General features: G+C 57.3%; 1 protein-coding gene across 1 annotated transcript in view; it reads left to right on the forward strand.

The window, feature by feature from the left end:
- Nucleotides 1-5,056: 5,056 nt before the first annotated feature.
- The window catches only part of AHDC1 (AT-hook DNA binding motif containing 1), a 62,482-nt gene continuing 42,244 nt past the window's right edge, over nucleotides 5,057-25,294 (forward strand). The window contains 2 exon segments of the mRNA XM_037828024.1: nucleotides 5,057-5,277; nucleotides 5,516-5,610. The gene's annotated coding sequence lies outside the window, so the exon portion shown is untranslated.

Raw genomic sequence — 25,294 nt, forward strand, 5'->3', positions numbered from 1 at the left:
CATGGGGCAAATAGGGTCCAGGGTAGCCTCATACATGCCAAAGATTGTACTTGTAAGAGAACTAAGTCATTTATGAATTTCACACACTTACCTGCTGTCTCCTGTAGGCCAGTCCTGTCCAGGAGGCAGAACAGCTAACAATGATGACACTTAGGGGCCAGGTCAGTTTGGGGGCCAAGAGAGGCTTCTTGGAGGATGTGAAAGCAAAGTCTGCCTGATGGAGCAACCAGAGGGTGGAGGCATCTCCCAGTGAAGGAGCAGCATGTGCAAGGCTATGGAAGAGCAAGGCCCATTCAGGCAAGTTCAGGTAATTATGTATGGGAAGGCTGAGGGTGAAGATAAGGCTGGAAGAAGGTTGGAGGGTCAGAGAGAAGGAAGGGGCCAGGAGGCAAAATGTAGGAGGCAGAAGAACCAAGGGGTAGGCCCCTGGGTTTCAGGAAAAGTCAGAAATCTGGAGATTCAGGACCCATTGCACGACGTTCTGTCCTGGATCTCACTGCTCCAGTAGAGAGCTGGATGGATTCCTATCCACTCCAGTAGTTCCCTCCCAGGTGCAGGGTCTAAGATTCCACCCCTTCCCGCTTCCCATCCATTACCCCCAAACCTGGACAATTCTGCAGTGATGTTCACTCTCCCTCTAGTGTCCACTTTAGGTACTACATCCCAAACTGCAGGACCCTCCCCCGGTGGGGAGGGCGTGTCCCTTTGGAACTTTCCCACCACAGGATGGGAGATGCGGCATAGTTCCTGCCATCAGCCCACTGTCTAATGGGGGGGGGGGCAGGGGTGGGAGTGGGGCATGAAGAACAAATACAGGCAGAAAATGATAACACAGGGTGAGAGCAGGGGAGGGTCCTGACTCTGTTGGGCAGGGGGCAGTGATGCTTCAGAGGGGGTGATGCTTAAAAAAAGAGTAGGAGTTTACTTGGTAAAGGAGGGAGAGAAAAGTATTCCAGACTTGATGGAATTAAGTGAATTAAGGGAGTAGAGCTCAAAGGCAGGAAATGGGGCTGCCAGGAGTTACAATCAGGCGGGTGTGACTCTGGAGTGTAAAATTTGAGAGGGTTAGGTGAAGATGGAGAGGGACGCACTGGGCCTTGTCTGCCATACGTGGGGGCTGTGACTCCAACTCTTGGGCAATGGGAAGCCACTGAAGGGTTTTAAGCAGGGGAGTAAAGAGGTCAGATTCTTTCAGAAGGAACTCTCTGGTGACCAAACAAGGAGGAAGAATGAGAAGACAGGAGAGGGACACTTTCTCTTAGACACAAAGACCCATAGCATGTCACACTCACAGGAGGATGCAGAGCTTTGACCAAGCCTGTGAACCTGACATGTCAATACAGACGATGACACCTACAGACTGAGCACCCACAGGTAGACAAACAAGCATCGATATACACTCAGACACATACCTCAGGTCCACGAGTGGAAACTGATGGACACAGGAATTCACACACCAGTGTGGCTGTCAAGGGCCCTACCCTGCCCCCCTCTGTCTCCTCCGGGTCCCTCATCACCTCCGGCAGGAACAAAGCAGACCTTTGCCCTCTGGCCTCTGGCCTCTCCTCCCACACCCCCTGCCCAGAGGGAGGAGCTGTTTGAAGTCTGGGCTGCAGCTGGGGTTTCCTGTTGCCTGGAGGAATGTGGGAGGACTTGCAGGGGGAGGGGAGAGGGGCCTGCCCAGGAGGAGGGATAGTGGGGGCCCGAGTCCCCACTCTCCCACAATGAAGGGGGCTTTCTGCTTCCATGGTTTCTGGACCCCAGCTCTGAGCTGCTTCCATCCAGAAGAGGGGACATTGGGGCCATAATGGCTTCAGTCCAATGTGCCTCTTATTCCTTGATCTGTAGCTCAGGGACTCAGGAAAGGCCCTCAACTTCTCCAGACTTCAGTCTCCCTTTCTGTGGACCAGCCTGAACCTCTCTCTAGCAATCCACACCTCCCCTGAGGCAGCCCCAAGGGTGAGGCTGCCCCCTCTGTTGGGGGCAGAGGGGGCAGTGCCTTGTGCTACTAAAGGCCAGGTTCACTGTGCTCCAGCCTCTCGGTATTGTCATTATTATCACGATACAATAATCCCTCACCGTGCCCTTATCAGTTTTCAAAGTGTTTTCACATCCTTGTGCCCAGTTAATCTTCTCAATAGCCCTTCTGTTCCCTTCAGATAGAAACAGGGAAGGGATTACTGCCCCCATTTTACACATGTGGAAACTGAGACTCAGGTGAAAGACACACAGCAAGTGAAAGGGTCAGAATCAGGTCTGATGGCTCCCTCCAAACCTTTATAATCTAGACCCTCACCTATATTCCCTAAAGTATAGCTATGCCACTTTCTGCTCACATTAAAACAAAAGTGGTTGGAGTGAGCTGAGCTCAGAAAGGGATGATGAAGGCATTTTTAGAACCTGGGTCCCCTTAAGTCTCCTTTCTCCTGGAGTTTACAGTTGGCCTGCCCAGCCTCTGGTGACCCTGAACCCTGTTTTTAAGGACTGGGTAATCCCCCTTTAAGTCTACAGTTTCCAAAGCAGACATGGAGTTATGCCACTAGGTGGCAGCAGCAGCCCACAGGAAGACTATGGGCTAGCGGACCACCTCTACCACCACCCCCCCAAGACAATTTAGAGAGGCTCCTAGAGAAAGGCTAGTTCCCCAGACCACAGAGAGACCCCCTGGGGGGCCAGAAAATCCCAGCTAACTTCACTCATCCAGTTTTGGGTCCTGCTACCTCTCCCTCTGCGCTTCATCACTTAACTTTCCCCCTCCCCCTGTCCTTCCAAACTCTCCCTCATCTCAACCTACCTGGGGCTCCCCCCCTCCCCCGGGGGCAGCCATCCTGTATTACCCCACCTAACACCCTCACAAAACAGGATTCAGACTGGGTAGACTGAGCATATTGGGTAAGGGTGCGTAGGGGGAAGGGGCTTTCCCACCCTCCCCAATGCTAAAGTCCCTCCTGTGGGGGACCAGCTAGGGCAAGATGCCAGAGCTTTCTCTGTCCATGATAACTTCAGACTTTGGAGTTGCAAAGGGCCTCTGATGGTTTAGCTAGTGTTTTCATTAATACCTGACCGTATAATGCTTTCCGTGTTCAATGAACAAATCTTTGAACCCAAGGCCCATCTTGTCTGCAAAGAGAAGCTGTTCCCACACCAGCCCCCCCTCCCCCGCCCATACCAAATCAATCAGTGTACTGTTTAGAGCCCTAGACGTCTCCTACTGTTGCCCCCTCCCGTCCTAGAAAGGGCCAGTAGAAAGTGCCCCCACATACACCCTCTTTTGTCCTGTTGGGGGGACGACTGTCTTAGAGACAGTAAGACTCAGGGGCTTGGGAGAGATGGAGGTGTGGGGAAGGTGATACTAGCAAGCTGCAGTTAGCAAAATGTCAAGACATGTCTTTGTCACACGCTAGCCTTTACCTTGCAGGGCCAAAGGAGGAGTCAGAAACAGGTGGGCTCAGGACAAAGGCGCTGCCAGAGTAACTTCAGACACCAAGCAAGACAGACAAAGCCAGCAGACGGGAGCAAAGGAATGTCAGGCACACCGACGAGGTGGGGCAAGTGCAGGACCAGTCAGGGCAGGGTTGGTAGACACTGAGGATAGGACAGCGACTATGCATTATTCATCTCCGTGTCCCCTGCGAGAGCCCTGCATACCTCAGTTAACGTTTGTTGAATTGAAGTGCCAAGGGAGGACACAGACGCAGGGAGAGAAGGTCAGATGGAGAAATCCGTGGAGTTAACAACTCCCTGCCTCATGTTAGCCCAGGAGTTAAGCACCTGGGCCTTGAAATCAGCTGGGCTCCACCTCTTCCTAATTGTCACCACTTCCTCGATGCCCTCAGCTCTAAAATGGAAACCATAACAAGAGTACCATTTCACCGAGTTGTTGCAGAACTCAAGAGCCCTGCGGTGCCCAGTAAATGGCAGCCGCGGCAGTTCTCCTTCTGGGCTCCTCCCCATGGTAACCAGGCCCTCCGCAGCAGCAGCGCACATTCCCATCGGCAGGGTAGGCCAGGCGGGGGGCCCCGAGGCAGGGCTGGATAACAGATGTGACCTGAAGAAGAGGTAGGTGAAAGTGCTGAGCCCAGCCCCCAGCCGCAGCAGGGGCCCGAGCTGTTGAATCTGAATCCTGCTTCCAGATACGCTGTAAATGCTCAGTCGAATTCTGCAAGGTGGGGGACAGGGGGAGGGGAGATCTGCGGCTCAGTCAGGTCTTTTGCGCCCTCCCCGCCCTTGGACTTCGAGGAAAACTAGGCTTTGGAGGAACTAACCCAGCAGCTCAGCTTGGGGGGCGGGGGGAGGGGTGTCACTGAGTAGAGAGGGGGCGCTGGCTGGGTCTTTGAGGTTTCCTGAGCGGCCCCACTGCCATAAGCCCTGGCGCTTAAATCAATAGGTAACCTTTTCAGAAAGGAAGACCGTTCCGAAATTCAGAGAGCCGGTGCTTCCCTCTCTCTTCTTCCCCTCCAATTTAATTTGGGTGTCTCAGAAAGTCGCAGCCCCTTTGGCTAATCCCCTGATTCTCGATTCGAGTCCCATTCCGTTCCGAGACCCCGCCCCTTCGCCACCACACGCAAGTCCGCTCCAACCAGAGACCCCCGCCGGACACATGGAACGTGGAGAACATTCCCAATCCTAGGGAATGATCGGCGCTCCTCAGTGAACAGGGACGCGCTTCCACCGGAGGGGTCCGGGCGCTCGGGTTCCTCGCCAGCTCCGGACCGCGCCGTCGGAGCTACCAGCTCGGCTCCGCCCGCCCGGCGCGCCGAGCGGCCGGGGCGGGGACTACAAGTCCCGTCGTGCCGTGCGCTCGCTCCCCCCTGGGGTTCCGGATGGTGAGCAGCGAAGGTAAAGCGAGCTCGCAGAGGCAGCGGCGGCGGCAGCGGAGACGGAGAGAAGCAGGCAGGCAGGGCGAGGGCGAGAGACGGAGGGAGGGAGCGAGCGAGGCAGACCAGACAGACAGACAGGCGGGCGGGCGGGCAGAGCGAGCCACCCGCCAGGCTGTGCTCAGCCCCGCTCGCAGCCGAGAGAGCAGAAGGCAGGAGGAGGGAGGGGAGGAGGCGGAGGGAGGGAGAGAGGGAATCCAGCTACCACCACCCAAAGCCAGCGTCTGCTTTCTGTCCTCATTTCCTTTTCCCACCCAGCTCGGAGAGCGGAGAAAGGCAGAGAGAGCGCGCGCGAGAGATAGTCAGAGAGACAGACAGACAGCCAGAGAGAGCGGGAGGGAGGAGGGCGGAGGAGGAGGAGCAGGAGCAGGAGGACTACGCGGGGCGCGTTCCCTCCCAGGTTTGCCATTGGGGAGGTGGGGGCGGGGGTGTCCAGGGCTGTGAGAGTGTGTGCGCGGTGGGGGGAGCGAGGGGGGCAGCAGAGGGAGCGAAGGAGTGATCGAGGTGGGGGGGCGCCGCGGGAGCGGGGGGGCCGTGTCCAGCAGAGTTAGCGGCGGAGAATGTGAGCCGAGGCTCGAGCCATGCTGTCAGCGACGGCGGGGGGCTCAGGGCTCCTCCACGACTCCTCTCCCCAGCAGCCGGGCGCCCGCGTCGCTGCCGCCGCCGGAAGACGGACGCCCCCCAAAGCCCTTCTCCTGGCTCGGACCCACGGAGCCGGCAGCCCAGCACTCCGGTGAGTGGCGCCTCCTCCCCAGCCCTAGTCCCTCACTGGGGACCCGCCGGCTGGGCTCTTTTGTGCAGCGCACCAGGGGGGACCCTGCGCCCCCTCCGCGCCCCCCGGTCCGGCCCGCCGGACCCAGTGGCTGCGGTGCCCGCGGTGCAATCGGTCTTTGTTTCCGCCGGGGCCCGCGGCTCGGCTGGGCTCGGCTCGAAGCCTGGCAGGCAGCGCCGGGAAGGGGGAGGGGGAGGCGGACGGGGAGGGGGGGTTCTCGGGTTTCCTGGCCGCCCCGCGGCTCCCCCGGCTCGGGGGCGAGGTGCGCGCCCAGCTCTGCCGCGCGCCCCCTCCTCCTTCCCCCTCCCTCCGCCTTTGGATTTAAAACTGCAATTTGCTCTCCAGCTTGCTGGGAATGGGGGGGGGGGGATGAAGGGGAGACCGTGGGAGCGGAGAACAAGGCTGGATTTTAGGATAGGCGTTGGAGAGAGGGGAGACTGCGGAGAGAGGAGCCCCTCCCCTTCAATCCCTAAATCCCAAGGTTCCGCTGGTGCTCTGGGAGTTGAGGGGCGGGGACCTAATGACCCGGAGGGGTTGTGGGGCGGAGGAGGGATTTGGGGGCGGCCAGTGCTGGAGGGTTTGGGCCGCGTGCCCGGTTACCTGGCGAACAAAGTCGGCTCACTTTTGCATAAATAAATAAATAATTGCCTATCAATGCGTTTCCTCTGGGGCTCTGATTGAATAGGCCCCCTCTTCCCCAGGGGGTGGGGTGCTGAGTGACAGCTGTCAGCCCCCTGGGCCCGGAGCTGGGGGTGAATTGCTGAATCTCTCTGCGTTCTGGCTGAGGGCGCCTTGGCCTGCTGGGTCTGGGTCCCCGGGCAGAGCCAGAGGGGCAGGGGGCTGGTTCTGAGTCTAGGAAATAACCTTGTTTCCTGTTCTACAGGAAAAGGGACAGCAACCCAGAGTTTGGGGGCTGGATATGAGGTCTGATGGGAGTTGGGGGGGGTGCCCCAGCAGCCTAACCCCCCACCAGCCTCCTGCCAGGCATAGGGGTCAGCTGAGGGAGGAAGGATGTGGGCCTTGCTGGCCGGAGGCGGGAGCTGGGGCTGTCCCTGAGGCAGGCAGCGGGCACCGAGAGGGAGGAGGGAGAGAAGCGGGGGCGGGAATTCTCTACCGCAGACCCTGGAGGCCAGGGCCAGATGTGGAGGGGTGGGGAGTCCCCCTCCCGCCCAGCTTGGGGGCCCTGGGGCTGGGCTGGGAGGGGCTGAGCCTGGTGCCCTCCGTTCTGCACCAGTGCCTGACTGGCAGGGCCAGCTGAATTCGAGCCCAGGCGTCACCCTGGGAGGCAGGGCTGTGCTGCACCAGCGTGGGTCCCTGAACACGAGGAGGGACCTTTGGGGGGCCTGTGCCCGTCTGGCTGGGCAGGCGTTTCCCGCCGGACCAGTTGGTGTCAGGCGGGACTTGGCCCCAGCTCGCTGGGCAGAGCTCAGGGTATGAGGACAAGCTTTGCCTCCAGGTCAGGGTGGCCACATTTTGTCCGCTGCTGCTGCTGGCGGAGCAGGGGCATGTACCCAGGCCTGGGCAGAATCCTGCCAGGAGCATTTGGGGTGTTTCTATTGTTGGCTTGTTCCAGTTCTATGTGGCCCGTGCGTGTGGCTGGGTGAGCTGGGGCTGTGAGTGAAAGATCACCAGTCTGTCCACCCCTCCCATGTCTCCTGGCTTGGGGGTGCCAGGTTGGGTTGTGGTGATGACCTGTTGTGCGGGGCACCCCCCAGGTGGCATGTACATGTCACTTGCCATCTCCCTCCTTTGAGCAGATGTATATTTATTTTTATAGTAATGGAAAATCAAATTGGATAGTAAGTTGAATTTATTTTTTTCTCCTGCTATGTCAATAGTTAGAGTAACCCCCAGGGACTGGTGAACTTCTCACCCCAAAGTTCCCATCTTTCAGAGGTTGCAAACACCAGTGAGGGCACCAGCTTTGGGGGATCAGTGGGCACGAATCCAAACCAGTGACCCTTTTCTTCCTTGTGGTCAGGCATTGCCATTGCCCCCCTCCCTGGGCATCCCCCCATACCCTGGGGTCTAGTCTGGCCTCTTGGTCACCTCCCTGATTGGTGCCTAAGCTGTGCCCAAGCCCCTCAGGGACATTCCCCTGGTGGGCTCCCTCCCCCTGCCTGGGCTCCTGGCCCACGTGCTGATATTTATTTTCTGTAATAAAATCCATTTTTAATGCCGTTACTTTTGAAATAATATAGAGAGAAACAAATGTGATGTGTTTAAGTTGCCCTCTGTGAGTTTTTAATGTGATCTATGGCTGAGTTAGTGATGGAAGGAGCTGTTGGGCTTGGAGAAATTTGGTGTCATAAAGAAAAAGAGCTTGCTGTTTATTATGGTTGCTGGGCTGGGGGGTCTAGAGCTGGGTCGTGGGGGCAGAGAGTCCCCAACACCCCCAGGTGCTGTGGATGAATGGCTTAGCTTCTCAGATTTGGGGTGTGAGGGTGCCAGGATTATTTCACATTGCCCCCCAGCCCCTGATGGAGCCTTTTGGTGAGGAGGCTTTGAGTCTGGGGGGCTTTGTTCCCCCCCCATCCACGTGCTTCAGTCTCTGCTGGGAGGATTCTGGAAGGCCCTGCTGAGAGCTAATTGGAGGTGTACTGTGGGGAGGTTGGTCTTGGATTCTAAAGGAGGTCAAAGGATGGGGTCTCCACGTGATTGTTGTGTCTGTGCTGGTGGCTTGAGGGGCAGACTGTCCCTGGCAGAAGACATTGTGTGTGGGGGGGCGGGTTTGCTGATCCTGATTGGCAAGAGTCGCAGAGGGACATTGCTTACTCTCCGATCAGCCTGGAGCACTGACTTTGAACCATTCCCTCCTCTGTACCTGTTCCCCCTTGGATAGGGGCTTCTTCCAGGCAAACCTGAAAACTCTCCCACCCCCACCACCCAATCCCCTCTTTCCCCCCCACCCCGGGTCAGCTTCGTCTTTGTGTGTGTGTGTGTGTGGAAACAGAGCTCTGTCTCATGCCAGCCACCCAAGACCATAGAGGTGCCATGCCTGCATACCAGATGCCCAGGCCCTTCTGGTCTGGCTGGGCGAGGTCAAGCAGACTCGCTATTATGGGATGGAGCCCAGCTCTGTCTCTGGGTTCCCTGGGCCTCTTGGGACAGAGCGGGGAGCAGGAAGCCAGGATGGGGTGGAGCCAGGGACCGCAGTGGGGAGCAAGGGTAACACAGTTGCTAATGCCAGCAGATGGGCCCCCCAGGGAGAGAGCAGGGGGTGGGGGTGGGGAGGAGAGAGACCCAGACAGCCGCACACGAGGTGGAGACAGGGAAGATGGAGACTGAGGCCATCTCTCAAGAGAGGGTGAGAGAGAAACAAGCATGGAGGAGAACCAGGGTGACGGCCCTGGAGGTGGGGTCCCGGGGACCAAACCATTCCTCACCCCTCGGCCAGAAATGAGCGGGCACTGAGGGCCTTTCACCAAAGATCAAGTGCCGGGGGTTGTTTTTGGAGGAGAGACAAGCAGATGTCTCTGGGAAGAGGTAGGAGGACAGGTGGGGAGAGAGAGGGAGGGAAAGATCCCACAGGAGGAGGGAAAAGAGGAAGACGGGGCCATTCCAGGGCTCATCTGACTCCTGCTCCTGCCCGCAAGGGTAGTGTCTCACCTCTGCCTTCCCCAAATGGCTGGGGACAGAGCTGAGTTCTCGGGACCTGGAGGTGGAGCCTGAGGCAGCCACAGCGCCCCACAGGTTGTTGGTGCTCTGCAGTGGGAGGCAGCTGGGCTAGAAAAGCGGCCAATATTCGGGTCGCCAGAGACACCAGGGGCATCCTCCAGTTGGACCTCCCCCCACCTTATTCGACAAAGGAGGAATCCGAGTCTGGAGAGGGGCGCGCCTCGCTTGGGGGTCACAGAGGCGCTTGGCAGGGCCAGGCTTGGGGACTAGGCTCGTTGCGCTCCACCTCGCTGTAGTTAGAGAATTGGAACAGCTGCAGGGGGCCTCCTGGGTGCAGAGTGGGGGGACCGGGGCCTGGGGAGAGGAGCAGACGGGCACCCTTGTGGCCAGAACCCCCTAGGGGAGGGGGGAGGCACCGCTGCCGCTGCCGGGAGAGAGGGGGAGGGAGGGGAGAGAGGAGGGGAAACAGTGAGTCAGGCTTCCAAGAGCTGAGGATGAGAGAGCCAGAGCCGGAGGGAGAGGGCAGGGAGGGCTGCTCAGAAGGAGGGGAGAGGGGTGGGGGCCCAGCCAGGGGCAAGGAGAGCTGGAGAGGGAGGGAGTCAGCCCCTGGCCCTGGCCCAGGTAGCGCCATGCAGAGGGTGCAGCCACTGTGGACTTTGCCCGTGGCAGGTCAGGAAGGAGCCAGCTTCTGTCCCGCAGCGCCCCTTTCTTTCCCCATTCCTTGTTTATGATCCCACTCCAGGGTGTCAGGGGGGATGACCGTCTCCTCCCATCCCTTACTCTTGCACCTCAGTTTCTCCATCCATTGTGGGCTTTAGATTGTGAGCTCAGAGAGGGAGTGGGGGGCAGAGTGGCTGGAGTCGGGGGGGGGGGGCGGATATTGAGGGATGCAGTTTCAAGCTGCAGCCTTTGTCTGGGGGGTACTGTTGGAGCCTGCCACCAATGCAAGGTAGGGTGCGGGTCTCTGGGGCTAGGGCTCCTTGTTGGACCCTCTGAGTTCCGTGTCAGGATAGTGGGGGCTGTGGTGAGTGCTGGGATTCGCTGCACGAGTGTGAGGTGCTTGTCTGGCAATGGAAGGTGAGCTGCCTGGGGGTTTCTCAGGATGGCCAGGGTCCCCCCACATGCCCAGAATCAGCCTCCGCTGCTGGGGGGTGGCACTGGTGGGATCTCTGCCAGGTCTGGGGTAGCCGGGAGGTGGAAATGGCGCCTGTGGAAGCTGGCAGGAACCGCCTGTGCAGCCCCTCGTGCCTGGAGCTGGGACCAGAGCAGGAGGGATCCCCTGGGATTGCCTGGAAGGGAGGGGGTAGGAGCCACACACACACACACACCCCCACCAGGCCCAGCTGACAGGAAGCTGTGGCTCCAGCCCCTCCTTCCCCCAAGGCCTGGTCTCTGCCGCCCCTCCCTCCTGGCTAGGGGATGAGGAAGGTGGGCACTGAAGACCCCTCTCCTGCAGGGCAGCCTAGCCTTGGGGGAATGGTAAAGTGAAGGTAAAGTGAGCCCCCCCATCCCCGCCCCCCTACACACCCCCACCCCCCCGCACAAACTCAGCTGCAGCGAGGCCCTGCTTTCTCTCTTTCTGTTCTGGGGTCCTTGGCCTTGGAGCCCAGGGGAGGGGCCGCTTCTGCAGCTGGCTGGCCCCGAACTCCCAGCTCAGCCCAGCTGCTACTGAAGCTTCCAGAAGCTGCAGTTCTGCAACCCCCTTCCCATCCCCTTAGCCAGGAGAGGCCTTTGCTGACCTGGGGGAGGGGGCCTTGGGGAGTGAGTGGGCACCGTACCCTTAGAAGGACTAACACAGACAGCCAGCCAGATGGGTGGTGGAACAGATGGGCAGAGACACCCGCTCACAGGCGGATGGAGACGGACAGATGGACCGGGACAGGGAGAGATGGACAGACAGAGGTGCTGGTAGAGAGAGGAGGAGTCAGAAAAATGGAAGGGCTTGGGGAGAGACTTGGAGACAGGGAGGTCCAAGGAGGGAGACAGGGTGACTGAGCTGGGAGAAGGAGCGACATGGGGGAGAAACTGAGAGACAGGGAGAGAGGAAGAAAAAGGGAAACCCAGACAGAGAGAGAGAAGAGCAGTGAGGCTACAAACCACAAACAGGGATTTGATGAGAATCTGGAAGGTGTTTTCTCCCACTTCCCTCCCCAAACCCCCAGGCCAGCCAAGTCTCCATTCCTTCCACCCCCGGCTCAGTTTCCAGCTGCTAAAGAGGTCAGGGAGAGAGGGGGAGCCTCCCAGAGACCCCTCCTGCCTGCTCTGCTCTTTGTGGAAGGAAGGAGTTGCTGAGAGCTGCCAGCCCTGACCCCTATGTGCAATGTACAGAACTCCTCTCTCAGAAAATATCCCGTCACACTCAACGGGTGTGTGCCTCCTTGTGTAAATGTACTCTCCCTATTCACACCTATCTACTCTTGCCACACACACACACTCACACACACACACACACACATACCCTTTGTGGCATGGCATGTCTCCATCCTCATCCCACCCTGCATCTCACAAACACAACTGGCGAGCCTGTACCTGTATTTCTGTACCCACGCAGGTGGCAACAGCCAGGCCCTCTCAAGGGGTCTCAGGACATGCTGTCACACAAAGTCACAGCCTCACACAGACAGTGGTAGTCACACCAGAGCAGAGACAGGGCTCACTCTCTGTGGGGGTGAAGAGCAGGCTTCCCAGGGAGCAGTGGTGTCTGGGGTGAGGGGTGGGCAGGTGGGTGTGCCCCCCTCCTTCTGACTCGGCTATCAGGGTGGGGAGGCAGGAGGCCCTCTCAGTGGGCGGGAGCCCTCCTGACCTGGGCTGGATACAGAGATGTTGGGTGGCATGAAAGAATTGGTGAGGGGTTGTGTGTGTGCGAGCATGTGTTGGTAGAAGGATGCCAAGTGTCTATGGTGTGTGAGAGATGGGGCGTGTGCGGGATGGGGCATGGGTAGGAGACAGGGAGATCCAAGTATGTGGAGTGTGTGGGTGTATGAAATGGCATGTGCGATAGCCGCTTGTCAGGTATGTACCTGTGGATGCTTGTGTGTGACAGGTGTGCTTGTAAGATGGACGTGTGTGACTGTGCATGGGTTTTGCACAGTGTGTGTGGGGTGTAAGATGGGAGTATGTAGTGGGGTGTACATATTTGAAGCTGTGTGTGTATGAGGGTGTGTGTGTGGGTGTGCATGGGGTTTGTGGATGAGTGGAGGGGGTGTGCATATATAAGGGTGTAGCTGCATGTGTGAAGCTGTGAGCTTGTTGCCTGGGTTGGAGGTGTGTTTTCCAAGGCCAGGGTGCACCTGGAACAGAGGCCATCAGCCCAAACACGTGGAAAGGGCTCCAGGGCTCACAGTTGGGCACTGACCCATACAGATGCACAAGGACAGACAAACCCGCCCCTGTCCTCCCTCTTCCTCTCCTGGCGTCAGTGGTTTTCCGAGGAGCCTCCATGAGAACCGTTTGCCTTGTGCCCCCCCCTCCGCAGCCCTGCCTCTTCAAACACAGTGATCCCCTCCAGGCAGCTTTGCTGAGGCTCCTGCCTCGACCATCTGAAGGCAGATGGGTGGGCTGGGATCGGCTGGTGCCCCCCAGAGAGCGAGGAGGCGGCTCTGCTCCTCGGGCCTGGGCACAGGCTGGGACAGATGGACTGGCTGTCTTGCCGCCCCTGCACAGGGCCAGAGCGGGGGCAGGCACCCCACATCAGAGGCATCCCAGCGGATAGCCCCTTCATCTCCCTAAAGGGGCACCCACTCCCACCCTGCAGCCCCAAAACCTCTCTGGCTCAGGGATCCAACTACAGCTCCCAACACCTCCCTAAATATATAACCTCCCCACATACACACTCATAGCTCCAACACCTCCCTAAACACACAACCACTCCACTCACAAACACACAGTCCCGCAAACACAACCACCTTACTCACCCACATAGCTCCAGCACCTCCCCAAATACACAACCACTCCACATATCCACCTCCCTACATCCACCTGTCCCCCCTCCACACAGCCCCAACACACCCCAATCATACCCCACCACATGCCTACCCACGTAGCTGCTACACTTCCCTAAACTCCAGGAACCCAGTCCCAGCCCTACCCCCTTCCGGCACATCTCTATCTGCAGGGGCCCACTCTGACCTCCCCCAATACAGAGGGACTTAAGGCCTCTGCTAACTCCCCAAATATACCCCCCCACACACGCACATGCACTGCTCCTACTAGACTCTCAAACCCGCAGCCCTCCTTTAGCCCTGACACCTCCCCAGACCTATACAGGTGTCCAGGTAAAGCCCCAGTTACCTTTCCAGAAACTCTTATAGCCCCAATTCTTCCTCTAACACATGAAGCAGCCCACAATAGCTTTCCAAACACATCAGTTACAGGCCTCATACTTTACCCAAAGCTAGTACTTTGTGACCCACAGTGCATCCCCAAACACCCTGACACACACACACACAACACACACACACAACACACACAGAGCTAGAACATCCTCAAACATGCCACATCCCACCACAACCCCAGCATCTCCCCAGGTACATCCGGGCTCCTGCTGTAATACTTGCCCGCATATCAGACACTCAGAGCTCCCCGCACCTCCCCAGACACACACACACTAGCTCCTTGTAGCCCAACATTTCCCCCAGCTATGGCCCAGTACCTCTCCAAATGCACCAATACCTTCCCTACACCTTTCCAAAGACACAACCACCCCCCGTACATACACACACTGCTTGAACACCCACTCAGACACAAACACCCCCTGTAGCCACAACAACCCCCTGTAGCATTTACCTCAAACGCACAGGCATTCGTTCTCCAAACACATCTCCACAGCTTCTACTACCTTCCCAAGCACACACACACACACACTCTCTGTCTCCCATAGATCAGATCCCCACATCTCCTCAGACAGGCAGTCCTCCGGGCGTTCCCAACCCCTCGCCCAACACAATCTCAGCCACAGCTCCCAGGACTTTCCTCAGCCGGCTAAGCACCCAGGGACAGCTCCTGCACCTCTCCAAACAGACACCGCGCTCATTCGTGAACACATCCAGCCTCAGCTCAGTCCCAACCCTATTCACCCCTCAGAGCTCACAGGCAGCTCCTCCCTGCACCCCCGGGACCCCCCCCCCACCTGCTGTCACATGCCCAGCTCAGTTCTTCTGCAGCCCTCCCGCCTCCCATCACACATTTCCAAGCTCCTTGCCTCCACAGCATTCTCCATCACAGCTCCCCCCACCCCACCTTGCTCCCCTCAGTCCCCTCCCCCAGACACCCGCCCAGAGAGCCTCAACTTCCACACACACTTGCTCATCCCCTGTTCACCCCCGTGAGCTCTCTCAGTCTTCCCCCCACTTCCTAGAGCCTCCTCTGCCTGGGGAGGCGGCTCCACCCCCCTCACCGCCTAAAGCCTTTCATTCCCGGACAGAGAAGCTGCATACCTGGTTCAAAGCTGCGCCAACCAAGACCCTGTGCTCCGGGCACCCTGGGCGGGACCTGGGGTTCTGCACCTCTTTGGGGGTAGGGTAGAGCCCGTTTGCACCCAGTCAGTAACCCTGGTCTATCAGCCAAGAACATTCAGCTCCCAGCTCTGCCCTGGTACATATGTTGGGGGGGTGTGGGTAGGGGGCATTACCCCCAGCCTGCACTTGCCCGGGTGCCTGCCATATCTCCTCGGCTTCTTGGCCCACCTGAGAGGGTCACTGGGCCTGGGTCTTCAGTGAAAGGGTGGGGAAGGTGCTGGTTTGAGATGCACCCCCCCCCCAATCTGGCTGTGGGTTGGTCTCCCAGGGAGTCAGTTCCGACAGTGAAGGTTACTTTACTAGATGCATGATTTTAAACGGAATCTCCACCATCTGTTCCACCCCCTAATTACAGATGCACAGAATCTGCCTCAGAGGGCAGCATGAGGGGAGTGATTTAGAGGCTGAGCTGCTTCTGCCTGCGCTAGGATTGGGGGAATTGGGGGGGCCACTGGGTATCACTCACAGCCCCCCAGTCCCATCTGTCTCCCAGGGGTAACTTGTGCCTCTTCTCTTGCTGGGGAAAGGCTCATAGAGGGCTTTTCCTGACCCCCAAGACCTGGGAGAGGGGTCCCATGACATTGCCTGTGTCCCAATCCAGCAAGTTCTGGGATGCAGGCTCCATTAGGGCCTTAAAAAATTCAGTGGATCGATCTCCTGCCTGCCTCATGTGCCCTGGGGAGCCCCAGGTGCTGGCCTGGCCCAGCTGTCTGCTCACCCCCCGGGGTAGCAGGGATTGATGGTGTGGGATGGGGTGGGGGACAGGGCAGAGCTGGGGGCAGCCAGGTTCTGACAGCAGAGGACATGAGCAGCCATGCCAGGACTCACCAGGTAGGTGTGTGCGCATGTATGTGCCCATCTGCCTTGGGGCAAATGGCATGTCTGACCCCAGCTTTAGCCACAGTCTGGATGGGCTGGGGCCTGGGCCTTGCAGGTTCTGAGGGATACTGGGCTACACCCCAAGGATGGGTCCATCTTTGCCCATGGGTGCCAGGGACCTGGGCCCCAGCCTGCTTGGGGGGACGTGGTGGTGGTGGTGGTGGCAGCAGCGGGCACACTGCGGTAGATGCTGGAGCATTCGCTGCGGGAGAAAGGGAACGAGGTGGGGCTGGAGGAATTTTAAAGATTGCTGCAGGCAGGAGGGTCTCTGGAACCCCGTGGAGCGGGCAGTCATGCAGAAGTAATCCTATAGCTGCTTGCCTGGAGGAGAGGAGAAGAGAGGGGGCAGGGAGGGAGGGAGCTGCTGCCCCTTTGCCACCTCAGCCCCTGCCCCAGCCAGCCCCGGAGAGAGCCAGGGACCCCAGAGGCCCTCCCCGAGGAGGCACGTCTCCTCCATTCCATCATGGTACGTGCCCTCTAGAGGGGCAGCCCCACAGCTGTTGCTCAGCTCCGAGCTCTGGGTTTTATAAATAATGCAGCTCCAAGGTGGGGGCCAACTCACTCCCCAGTCACCTTGGGTCACCCAGTATGCTGTCCCCAGCCGGCAATCCTGCTGCAGAGCCCCTCTCCCTTCCATCCTGTTCTTCCCCTTCTGCTGTGTGGGCTCGGACTAGAGGCCCAACCTCTCTGGGCTGGGCAGGAGGCAAGGGATGATGGAAGAACCCAGAAACCCCTGTCTTTTTGTCCCACCCCCCTACCCTCATAGGTTAATTGTAGCTGGCTCGGCCAATCCAGGCTGGAGCGGGATGACTCGTTCTATGGGGGCCTCACCCATTCCAGCCCCTCCATTTTGCAGATTGGGTAACCAAGTCCAGAGAGACAGAAGGAGGGCCGAGGCCAGCCAGCCGAGGAACCTCTCCTTCCTGCCCCATTCTGCTGTCGCTCAAGGTCTTCTCAGCCTCAGCTCAGCTAAGAGCAGGGCCTGGGGGGTTGGGGGGGGAGGATGTTTGGGAAAGTGGTTGCGGCTGAGAGGTTGCCATGGCGATGCCGCAGGATGCTGATTTGAAGTGGGGGTCCCACAGGGTCTCTGGGGCCCCCAGATCCACACCCCTGTGGGTCTTCTCCCTCCCATCGCTTGTCCCCCACCCTGATGCCTGTCAGGCGTCCCCAGTGACAGGCCGGGTGGGTGACAGGTGGTGCAGGTGATGGGCTGGGTGGGTGACGAGCTGGGTGGGTGACAGGTGGCGCGGGTGCAAGGCAGGCAGGTGACAAGCTGGGTGGTGATGGGCCCTGTGGATGACAGGCAGGGGGTGTGGTTGGCGGGGATGCTGTCTCCTGGCTGGTGGTCTGTTGCAGCCCCCACCCCCACCCTCGTGTACGTGCACACGCATAGACTCTGGGCTCGGAGCTTGGGGCTAAAATACTAATGAGGCTTATTACGTTTGGAGGGGCAGGTGCCCGGGCTCATTAACGAGAGGCCTTTAATGAAGAGGGGAGACAGCTGGGGGGCTGCGAGGAATTTGACTGGCCCTCCTGGGCTGAGGTCCCAGGGGTCCTGACCTGTCTGAGGACGAGCTGGAGCTGGCCTGATCCCTTGTCCCCTTCCCTGCTAGCCACTTGGGTTTATGTTAATGCTAACCACAGGCATGACAGCTACCTGTGTGTCACAGCGCTTACCATGTGTCAGGTGCTGTGCCAAGCCCTCTACATGCATTTTCTCATCTCTCCTCTACAGTCCTACCAGGGAGGCCCTGTTAGCCCATTTTACAGATGAGGAAAGGGAGGCTGAGAGGGCAAGGGACTACAGGACAAGTTCCTGGTGCAGCTGGGATTTTAACCCAGGTCTTTCTGTCCCCAGAGCCCATGCTCTTAGCCACTCCACCAGGAGAACTTGGTCCTCCTGCAGCTCCAGACCCTCTCTCTGGGCCTCAGTTTCACTCTTCAGTAAAATGGATGTGTGGTGGAAAGTAATCACCATAGGCTCCTCCGCTTTGGTTTAGGAGGCTTCGGGGGTGGCTGCCACGGCTCACTCTGCAGAGCTGGTAGGGCTTCGTGCTGAGGGGGCCGAGCTGAAGGGGGGACACCTGGGGTACCTGAGCCACTCCCCACATTGTGCACTGGAGAGGCTGAGGCCCAAGGGGAACAGAAGCCTCCCAAGGTCACACACCCTGTAAGCTCTTGCGCCCCATGGGATCCCAGGTCTCCTGGCCTGTTGAAAGGGCGGGGCTGGGTGTGGTGCCAGGGCTGGAAGTCTACCTCCTTTTGGGTCCCACCCACTAGCCTAGTTTCTTCCCTGGGGCCCTGAGCTCCCAGCTCCAGGGAGGGTGCTGGGGGCTTGTGGCATCCTCTTTAGGACCATGCCCCCTCCCCATCAATCTGGCCTTCTCGTGTCAGTTGAGCGCCTCCCATTGAAACCCACTGGGGTGGAAACTCCCTGGCAACAGCTGATGGATGGGCCAGGGCCTTGACATTGGCCTGGGGCCACAGAATGTCCCTGGAGGGGCCAGGCTGGGGCTGGGGGGCTCAGAGGTGAATTTAAAGGAGAAGAATTAGGCTCATAAATCTTGGAGCATCTCACTTCTCCTTTCCCTCAACCTTAAATTCTTACCAAACCTGCTCTCCAGCTGCTCATCCAAGGTGCTGGGAGTTGAAGCCCTACCTGCCCATTCCCCTCTCCCTCCAACTAATGCCCCCCTCCCGAAATAGCAGCACCTCCACCCCCATGGGGAAGAAAGACTTGTAGCCGCTGCTACTGGGCAGATTAAGACAGTAGGTACAGAATATGGGATTTTGCCTCTGATTTATAGTGGTAGGTAGGGCAAAGGGCTTTACTGCCTCAGTTTCCCCAACTTAGGGTTTGGAATCCTCTGCTGGTGCTCTCAACTCAGGAAGGAGAGCCAGGACCAAGAGGGATTTAGCAGATGCAGGACATACGGCCTTGTCCTCAGAAGCCTCCGGTCTGAGGGGGAGAGTCACAGCCCTGACCTCGGAAGCCCTCAAACCAGGAGCGGAGGTCTAGCACCTGGGCTGGGTATGTGCTGAGGTTCAGGCCGGAGTGGGTGGTGCTGGGTGGCTGGCCTGGGAAGGATTTTTGAAGCAAAAGCTGAGGCTTGGGGGAGGCCAGAGGAAGGGTGGTGGTTTGTCTGGGGGGCCGCGGAGCCCTCTTCGGTTGGGGGAGCAGGGGCCTGGAAGGGTCTGGCTTTCCCACAGGCCCAGGCAACAGTAGACTGGAGTTCTGGGGCCCTCCCAGCTCCCCAGGGAACCCGTTGCTGCCTGGCCCCAGGGACCCGGGCGTCCTGGCGGGTGAGGGCGGGTCTCCAGCAGGCACCCTGCCAAACCCCGCAGCCTGCTCACCAGGAATCTTGTTGCTGAGAGATGGAAAATCCCGGCCGGGCCTGCAGCTCATCCCTCCCCTCTGGGTGGAGGAGGGGCCCAAAGATTCCTTCCTGCACCACCCCCCTCCCATCTCAGGGCAGGGCCCTCCTCGGCACTGGGTGGGGCTGGGGGGCCCAAGACAGGCCAGCAAGGCCCTGTCATGTGTCCTGGAGCCCGGCCCAGCCGGCAGTGGGTACCAGGGCACTCTGGAGGCAGAATGGGCCTAGTGAGGCAGAGAAGGGGGTGGGGGGATTGCTGAGGCAAGAAGGGGGTCCAGGTGGGGGCCAGTGCCTGGCTCTGGCCTCACTGGCTCCCCTAGGGCGGAGGGCGAAGAGTTGGTTCTCTCCTTGGACAGGAAGACGAATGATCCCATTATGGGAGCGTGATTTTATTCCATGTGTCACAGAGTCTGAGATTAACTTGCTCACCAGTCTGTGACAAACCCCTCACACCCTCACACACACACACACACACACACACACACACACAGAGGCACGTGGACACACACATATCCCTGGTCTCACAAACACACATCACACAGACACAGACAAGTGCTCCCATCCCACAACCCACAGCACAGTGTCACATACAGACACACAAACACACACTCACACTTAGGCACACCAAGATCGAGACTCACAGCCTCAAAAGCATCACGGTCCCTCGCTCACACAGAGGCCACATGGACCCCCAGGCAGGACAGGGGGTGCTTGTACCCACTGCTTAGACCTGTGCAGAGTCAAGGACACACGGTGCTCCACAGACGCAGGAACCCTTAGACACCCCCACAACCAGCCACAGTCATGCGGACAAGCGGAGACCAACAGCCACACACACTGAGACAAAGGCCCAGGTACACACAGAGACAAAGACAGGCGCAGACACACAGCCAGCAGTGCTCACGCAAGCACAGGCATGCACATCCGGACACAGACAAAGACAAATAAATGCCCTGAGGTTTTGCCATGGACAGATGTAGAGGCGCACGTACATCTGGGCCTCCTTCTCGACCTCCTTGCCTGGGGACATGGTGATCTGGTGCCTTTGGCTCCAGGGAAGACTCTGAGGAATCTTCTGCTCTTGACAGAGCCCCCCCCTCACCTCCGGGCCCAGGGCCAGCCCCCACCTCTGGCACCGAGCCTGTGGCCGAGGCCGTGGCAGCCACACCCTCAGCAGAGCCCCGACATCTGCTACCTTTCCTTCCCCGTTGGACACACTCACAGGCACACCATCTCCCCCTGCACATGCTCACAACGCCCTGCACACGCCCACACACTCACAGTCTCTCACTCACAACCGCCATCCCTCATGTGCCCCCCTCCTCTTGTCGTCTTCCTCAATCATTCCTCCCCCCTCGCCAGCAGACATGTACAACCTCGGTCGTGTGCACACACTTAAGGCACACGCCCCTCTCACCTGCACACTTACACATACCCACCGCCTTCTCTCACACAGACCCCCCCAGCTATAACACACATGCTCTCTCACAGGCGTCCTCACCTCCTTCTCATGCACGTCCGCACGCACACACACACTTTCAGAGCCTCCCTCACACCATCACTTTCCTTCCTCTGTCTCTCACAAACACGCACTCTGCCAAGAGTCAGCTCTGCTGCCGAGCAGCCCCTGCCAGCATCTGCCATGGTCTCCACCGCCTCCTTGGCCTCCCGGCCTCTGTCCCTGCCCCTCCACCCCCAGCCCTGCATACGGCGGCCTTGTATTCTTTTGTTGTTTCTCTGTTTAGTCAACAATTCTAGATGGAGCATTCACTCATTTGTTCAGCAGCTATTGATTGAGCCCCAATTATGGGGTAAGCACTGGGGCCACTGTGGTGACCAAGAGAGACATGGGCCTTCTCCTCACAGAGCTCTCAGTTTTGCAACGAACCTGCTTGTTTGTTACCTGTCTCCTCTGACCAAATCGTAGGATAACCCTTGATCTTGGATGTTGAGGGATGCATAGGAGTTTGCAGGAGGAAAAACGGGGCAAGGGCTGTCTAGGTGGAAGAAACAGCATGTGCAGAGCCTGGAAGTGAATACAAATATGGTGCTGGGGAAACGAGGTGATGCTCAGAGACCAGAGAAGAAGCTGCAAAGAGGGCAGAAGCCCAATGTCTCAGAGTTTGGATGCTCTCCCAGGTGTTTGGATTTGTCCAGTGGTCAACAAGGAGTCGTGGGAAGTCTTTAAGAACAGGGCTAGGACAGAGAAAAACTGGAGGCAGGGAGGCTAGTCGAGAGGCTCAACTGGTACAGGTGGGAGGTGATGGTGGACTGACCTAGAAGGGTTGAGGAGGATGGAGAAGAGATTCATTTAGGGGCAGAGGCCAGTGGAGTGCCAGTTCCAGAGCTGTATGACCTCTGGAAAGTTACACAACTTCTGTGAGCTGGGTTCATCATGTGAGGATGGGACAGTGCAGGTGCTGAGGTTATAGTAAGTGCTCAATGAATGCTTGCCATTATTGTCAGTTCTCAGTTGGACCTGATGAGCGAGACGGAGATTTACTGAACACCTACTGAGCCCGGGGCTGGGCCCAGAGGTGAGGTGGGCTGCAGCTTCAGGAAGCTCACACAGATAGCAGAGAAGGTCAGTAGTGAGGTTGGGAGGCATGCACCCTGCAAGGACCCTGGATGGCTTGTAGGGGAACTGCATTGGGCTGGACCCTAAAGGGGCAGGCGGAGAGGTTGGGGAGGGAGCTTCAGGTGGAGGGAGCTATGTGACCAAGAGCCAGAGAGCAGGAACCTCAGAGGTTGGTTAAGGACTCTAGTCTGGTTGGCCTGTGGGAGTCAAGAATGAGGAGTGAGGGGATGGGGTCCTAGAGGCGAGCCCTTGATTGCCAGGATCAGTGTGGATCTGAGCTGCATTCTAGAGATCAGATGTTTTGGTGGTAACATGGAACATGCTCATGGGAGATTCTGTTCCAGACCCTACCACTAAGTCACTGGGTGACTGTAAACAAATGCCTTGCCCTTCCTGGCCTCACTTTCCCTCCTTCTGTGAGAGGAAGCATTAGTCTTGTATAGGAGGGAATTCTGACATCACATCCTGGGGTTGGTCCAGTTGACTTTGTCAGGCATCTTCTGGCCTGGGATTTTGGGCCTCAGCTGTGCTTTCTTCTTGAACATTCTGAGCAAAAGGAAGTAAAGTGAGGGGTCCCCAGAGGCAGATCTTGGGCACTTCAAGTGAGGTACCAGGAACTCACCACAGAGGGGAGGAGTCTTTGCCAGGATCTGACTCCATGCTCCAGAGGGGACCCAGAAGAGAGGACCAAGTTCCCTCTTCCCTCCTGCCGTGACCTGGGGCAAGGGAGGGGGGATGGTGTGGATGTGTGTCATATGGCCAGGAGGGTATAGCACCCAAGCCCTGGCCCCAAGGGTGTCAGGTCCCTCCCTGCCCACTGACCATGGAGCAGGGCTTGGGTTCAGGAATGTGACCCCGAGCTTTGGAGTCCCCTGGGGGTAAGGGGCCAGGAGGCCGATTGTGGATGGCAGGGCCACTGAGTGCCTGTGGGTAGCAGGTTCTGCCACTGATATTTGGGTTTGCTGGAGCTGTGGTATAAGGCGGGTTCCAGTGAGACCCTCCCTCCACTCCCACCCCCAGCTGCCCTGGATCCTGGTCGCGAGAGGCCCTTTAAGCAACTCACCTGTGAGGTGGGGCTGGTAGAGCATTAATTTCCTGTGCTATTTTAATTTTGCTGTACTTAATTTGCTGTTTATTTTAATTAATGGTGGGTAATCGCCTATCATAATTTGCTGCCACTAGATCCCCTTCCTTTTCGGTGGGATAGAAGCCCAGGTCGGGAGATTGTTGGGTTAGCGGCTTAGGTTAACTGACTTGCCCAAGATCACACTGCCAGTAACTGGTGGAACCAGCCTTTGAACTTGGAACCTAGGGATCCAGGGTCTCTGTTCTGTACCACCATGCTATCCTGCCCCCTTAATGCCCCAACTGGGAGATGAGAACCCTGAATTCTCAAACCAATGGCATCTTTGGGGAGCCTCCAGTCCAGCCCTGCATTCACCAGCGCCACATCCAATGGGGCAGAAATAGCCCACAAATTGGGCTCTGGGGGAAACAGGCAGAGCATCAGCATATGCCTGGCAAGGAGGGCATAGATCAGCATTGGGAAGCCTCTGGGAGCATGGCCCGTGTCATACAGTGCTGGCCACAAGGAGGGGGACATGGAAGGGTTGGCTTCAGACTGTGCCCTCAGGGAGCTTGATGTGTAACTGGAAAAGCAAGGTAGATGTGTGCCAACAGTCGTCCATGACTGTACAAGACGATGGGAGAAAGCGTGAGAAATGTGATGCAGTTGAAAGAGTCTGGTCTTTGAATCCTGGCTCCACCACACATTAGCTGTGTGAGGAGTGACTTGACTCTTCTCTGAGCCTCAGTTTCCTCATCTGTCAGTGGTAATAACACTGATTTTGTAGGATTCTCTGAGGTTCGAAGGGATAAAATAGATCTTTAAGCTCCGGAGCAGGGCTCAGTGAGTGTCTGGAGCAGGAGGTGCAGCTGCCCCTGAAGTCTGCATCAAAGTAGCTTCATAAAGCACCAGGGGCTCGAAGGATGAGAAGAGTGAGGATGGGGAGGGAAATGAAAGTCCCGACTTGGGAGTCTCAGGGCCTTACTCCTGTCTGTAAAATGGGTATAGTAATAGTATCCCCCAGGGTGTTGTGAGGACTAAAGTAGTTCATTCATTTATTCAAAAGTATTGTCAGGCACCTGCTGGGTGTCAGGGATGTTTTAGTAACTGCCCATAGTAAGGGGCCAACATGTTCCCAATCTTATTATCATCATCATATTCTGGAGAGATAGGGAAGGAGGGAGAGGAGTTTAGGCTTTGAGAACGGGGATGAGTGACACAATAAAATGCTGTAGAAATAATAATGGCTGATATTTATTGAGTGCTGACTACATGCCAGGTACATTAGCAGCTGCTCTTTTATCCCCATTTTGCAGATAGGAAACATTCAAAGAGATGTAGTGACAGGTTCAGTGGAGAGTGGAGCTGGCGTCTGAGAGACTCAAAAGCCGTAAACTTGATTAATAGATGCCGAGTGGGCTTCTTGCAGTGATCTAGCAGAGAAAGGAGGTGGACACCTGGCCAAGAGTGGGACAGAGCAAGTAGAAAGCAAGGGGCCAGAGGTGAGCCAGGCCTCTGAATCCAGGAAACAGAGAATGGACCAAGTCAGCATTTGCTCCCCAGCTGAGTTTTCCCAGCAATAAACAAGACAGGAGCTCAGGGAAGGGAGTGAGCAGTGAAGGTGGGAGGGAAGGCTTCCTGGAGGAGGCAGATCTTGAGAAAAGGCAGAGATGAAACAGATGAGGAACCAGAGCATCTGGGGCAGGCAGAGGGCATCAGCCAAGGCCCCGAGGCAGGAATGAGCTTAAAGGGCCAAGAAGTGGGAGCACGTGGCTGAGAGTGGTGAGAAGGAAGATTGGGAGGCTGGTGGCTTCAGAGGCATGGGAGGGGTGACAGTCCCAGGGGAGATAAGGAGGTGGCATTCCCAAGAGGCTTGGCTAATGTAGAAATAGAAATTACCCCCCATCTGGACAGGAAGTAGAGCCTAGTGATCAAGACCACAGGCTTGGGTCAAATCCTAGCCAGGCTGCTTCCCACCACGTGATCCAGGAAGTCACTCAACATCTCATTTTCAAAATGACAGTCACGAGAGTACCCATCTCCTAAGACAAGAAGATCTGTGAAAAGTGCTTAGCACAGTGCCTGGTGCATAGTAGACACTTCATTCATTCATCATTCATTCATTCATCAGTGATCAAGTACATACTTTGTGCCCAGTACTTTTCTAAGGAAAAAACAAAATAACAAAATAAATTAAGTAAATAAAAATCCCTGCCCTCAAGGAGCTTACATTTAGAGAGTGAAACAGTTAACACAAAAAATAAGTAAAATAAATAACTTGTTAGATGGTGATAAGTACCAGGGAGAAAAATGAAGTAGGGAGGGGACATAGAAAGTGCCAGGGTCATGGGGTTGTTGCAGTTTTAAATAAACTCAAAAATGGAGGCTATTATTAATATTATTTGTGTAGTAGGTTTTAATATAAAAAAGCACCTTTCAACCCTCCAAGGCATTTATTCTTCATGAGACTCGGGAGGTATCTAGGTATTGCTGCCCCCATTTTATAGACAAGGACACTGAGTTGCAAAGAGGAGCCTCTGATCCAGGACTCAGGACTCTGAGGATAGTGCTCTGCTGGCTGCCACCCTGGGACTCCCTGGGACAGAGGGGAGGG

This window comes from Choloepus didactylus, chromosome 2 (genome assembly GCF_015220235.1).
Source record: "Choloepus didactylus isolate mChoDid1 chromosome 2, mChoDid1.pri, whole genome shotgun sequence".
NCBI lineage: Eukaryota > Metazoa > Chordata > Mammalia > Pilosa > Megalonychidae > Choloepus > Choloepus didactylus.